Source organism: Hordeum vulgare, chromosome 6H, assembly GCF_904849725.1.
Source record: "Hordeum vulgare subsp. vulgare chromosome 6H, MorexV3_pseudomolecules_assembly, whole genome shotgun sequence".
Lineage (NCBI taxonomy): Eukaryota > Viridiplantae > Streptophyta > Magnoliopsida > Poales > Poaceae > Hordeum > Hordeum vulgare.
In genome coordinates, this window is record NC_058523.1 from 258,390,038 (window position 1) to 258,394,494 (window position 4,457).

Sequence of the window (4,457 nt, forward strand, 5' to 3'; positions counted from 1 at the left end):
GGGTGAAAAGTCGAACTGAACTCCAATCTTGTTCCCAAGGTTTCGTGTAGTTGGTGCCAGAATTTTGACGTGAATTGAGTCCCTCTATCTGACACAATACTCTTCGGTACTCCATGTATACATACGATCCTGGTCATATAGATCTTGGCCAGCTTGGCACTCGTTTAAGTAGTCTTCACGGGAATGAAGTGAGCTACCTTGGTCAAGTGATCGACCACAACCCAGATAGAATCATAACCAGAACGGGTCCTGGGTAATCCTGTGATGAAGTCCATACCACGCTTCTCCCATTTCCACTCGGGTACCGGCAAACGTTCAAGCAATCCTGTTGGCTTCTGATGCTCGGCCTTTACTCGCTGAAAAACATCGCATATTGCTACAAACTCGGCAATGTCCTTCTTCATTCCTGTCCACCAGAAACTTTCTTTCAAGTCCAGATACATCTTGGTGTTGCCTGGATGTATCGAGTACGGGGAATCATGGGCCTCCTGAAGTATCAACTTCCTGAGTTCAGGATCATTGGGCACATAGATACGGTCCTCAAACCATGCCCCTCATTCATCCTCACGAAAACCTTTAGCCTTCCCGTCATTCATTCTCTGCTTTAGCTCAGCTATCTCGTTGTCTGATTTGTGTGCTTCGCGGATCTTTTCGGTCAAGGTGGACTGAATTTCCAACATTGCTACAAATCCTCTTGTAACTATCTCCAATTTGAGCTCTCTGAGATCATCGGCTAACTCCTGGGGTAATCCTCCCGCTATGAGTGTGTTCACATAACTCTTATGGCTCAAGGCATGTGATACAACATTTGCCTTTCCTGGGTGATAATGCAATCTCATGTCATAGTCCTTGATCAACTCTAGCCATCTCCCCTGTCTGAGGTTCAACTCCTTCTGCGTGAAGATATATTTCAGGCTCTTGTGATCAGTGTAAACATCACAACTATTTCCGATCAGGAAATGTCTCCAGGTCTTGAGAGCATGCACTACAGCTGCTAGTTCCAAGTCAGGTGTGGCATAATTCAACTCATGGGTTCTGAGCTGTCTGAATGCATAGGCTACAAGTTTTCCTTCTTGCATGAGCACTCCTCCAAGTCCTTGACGAGAAGCGTCACAATAAACCTAGAAATCCTTCCGAATGTTCGGCAATATCAGCACTGGGGCTGTAACAAGACATTTCTTCAACTCGTTGAAACTTGCTTCACATTCCTCGGTCCAAACATACTTGGTCTCCTTCTTCAACAACTTTGTCATGGGCTTGGCGATCTTTGAGAAATTCTCAATGAACCTCCGGTAATATCCGGCAAGTCCGAGGAAACTGTGGATCTCCTTAACTGAAGAGGGTGCTACCCATTCAGTAACTGCTGCAACCTTGGCAGGATCAACTGCTATACCTTCTCCTGAAATGACGTGTCCGAGGAATCCGACTTCCTTCAACCAGAATTCACATTTGCTGAACTTCGCATACAACTGATGCTCTCGAAGTTTCTCCAACACTAAACGTAAGTGTTCCTTGTGCTCCTCCTCATTCTTGGAGAATATCAGTATGTCATCGATGAACACCACGACAAACTTGTCCAAGTATTCCATAAATACCTTGTTCATGAGATTCATAAAATATGTCGGAGCATTAGTAAGTCCAAATGACATGACCGTGTACTCATACAGACCACACCGGGTGGTGAAGGTTGTCTTGGGTATATCTTGTTCACGATTTTTCAGCTGATGATACTCGGAACGAATATCAATCTTGGAGAACACTCGGGCTCCAACTAACTGGTCAAACAGATCGTTGATCATCGGAAAGGGATACTTGTTGTTAATGGTCGCCTCGTTCAATGCACGATAATCGACTACCATTCTCAAAGACTTATCCTTCTTTTCAACCAAGAGCACCGGGGCTCCCCAAGGTGAAGAACTAGGGCGAATATACCCTTTGTCCAACAACAACTTAATTTGCTTCTAGATTTCTAGTAAATCATTTGCGGGCATCCGATAGGGTCTCTTGGATATCGAGGCTATTCTAGGTAATAGTTCAATTAGGAACTCAATCTCTCTATCCGGTGGCATGCCCGACAATTCCTCCGGAAATACATCTGGGTATTCTTGTACAATCGGTACTTCCTCCTGGACTACTCCCGTGAGAGAGTTTACCCGTTTCCTCCGTGACGGGCTTTGGGATACGTACTTAATCCGCTTTTGCTCAGGTGTCGTGAGCAAAATAGAATTAAGGGCACAATCAATGTTCCCTTCATACTTGGAAAACCAATCCAGGCGTAGGATTACATCCAATCCCTCAGACTCTAATACGATGAGGTCAGTGGGAAACTTATGGTTCCCAATGTTGAGACTCAAAGCATGGCATCCTATCCCGGATGTCATCATGCCTCCTGGGGAACTGACCTTAATAGGCTGGCTGAAGTTTCTAGTTGGTAAACTATACTTTTCCACAACTACCCTTCATATGAATGAATGCGTAGCACCAGAATCAAAAAGTACCAATATTGGACGTGAATTAAGCAAAAACTTACCAACCACAGTATCGGGGTGATCATAGACCTCTTCAACATCAATGTGATTCACCTGAGCTCGGGGAAAAGGATTGGGCTTCTTTGCTGTTGAGTTGCCGTTGCCGTTTCCATTTCCCTGCTTGTTCTGGGGACATTCAGTGGCATAGTGTCCCATATTCTGGCACTTGAAGCAGGTGATATGAGTCAGGTCCTTCTGAGCTGGAGTGGAATGATGCTGAGTGCTCGTACCGCCATTCTTGAAGTTGTTGTTGTTGTGGTGGTTCCCATTTCCTCCATGGTTGTGGCCTCCATGGTTGTGCACTGGATGATTATGCTGGACGTGTCCTCCAAACTTACCGGATCCAGTCCCGGTATTCCCTGAATGGGGGGTGTAGTGAGGCTTCTGCTGAGTGCCGGAGTTGAACTTCCCATTGCCATACTTCCGCTTGTGGTTCTCCATCTGCTGATGTTTCCCCTCCAAGATGAGGGCCTTATCTACCAGCTCCTGGTAGTTATTGAAGTTGGCTACAGTCACCTGAATGCTCAACTCATCGTTGAGTCCCTCCAAGAACTTTTCTTGCTTGGCCGCATCATCGGCCACATCTCCAGGTGCATAACGAGCGAGCATGCTGAATTCATCAACATACTGAGCCACAGAGTGATTTCCCTGGCGTAAGTCGCAAAACTCACGCTTCTTCAGACTCATGGCCCCAGGTGAGACATGAGCGGTGCGGAAGGCTTGCTTGAACTGCTCACAAGTGACACCAGCAATAGGGTATGTGGTGGTGTAGTTCTCCCACCATGCACCTGCGGGGCCTTCGAGTTGTTGCGCGGTAAAGCGCACCTTCTCAGCTTCAGTACATCGAGCAGTGATTAGTTCCCTCTCCATCATGCGGAGCCAGTCATCTTCCATAATGGGCTCAATGCTGCTGGAGAAAGTCGGAGGGTTCAACCTCGGAAAATGGGTGAGATTGTCAGCCTGGGGTGGACGATGGTTGTTGTTATTGTTCTGGTTCTGAATGATGAGCTGCATCAGGGCATTCTGTTGCTGAATCAACTGTGTGAGTTCCGGCGGGAAGCTGGAAGCTGGTGTTTGTAGAGGGTTGGAATTAGCATAGAACAAGGGTCTAAAGAGTAATTACACTACCCATATGAAAAGCAACAAACAAGTTTTCACACCACACATTTATTCATTATCACCACAAAAGGTTCACACACGGGGATACAAGTTTCGATAACCGAAACATCGGCCTAAGCGTTTAACGATAAGATAAATTTGTGGACTAGTCTAAGTGTCCTCCTCAGAAGAGCATGGTGGTAGGTCCGTTGGGGGAGCTTGCTTCGTAGTCCTCCTCATTGCTGATCAAGGGGGCTACGTCTCCTTCAGTGTGAAGATTCTCTCCCATGTCCAGTTCTTCCTCCAGATATGAGACGCGAGCCTTCAGCTTCATGATCCTCTCCAAGAAATCCTTCACGTCCAATTCGTGCTCATAGTGGGCTTCCCGGGCTGCTTCTTCGAGTTTGAGTTCGCGGAGCGACAGTTGCTTGATCTTCCTGGCGTCCTTGACCACACGGTGCTCCACAGTCCCGCTGTGCATCTCCAAGGTCTGGGCATAGGATAGGAGAGCGTCTTTGGTCTTGATTGAGATTACTTCTCCATCTTCTTCTCTCTGGGATACCGTGAGTAGGTCCGGTGAAATAGGGCAGCCTCTGTACACTTCCTTGATACGTCCGAGTGCACAATCGACCGCCATGTCCCTTGTGAGAATCTAGCTGGGTGAGATGAACTTGAAGTCCACAGGCTTAGTGCGCGGCTCGAATGTCCTTCCGTGGATGTGCACCTCAATCCTGTAGCGTGAATCCTCTGGGTAAGACAAAGTAGGCTTCCGAGTGATAGTCGGTAGAGCAATCCTTTAGTCCTTGGTTATCTACATCAGCTCCTTTCGGA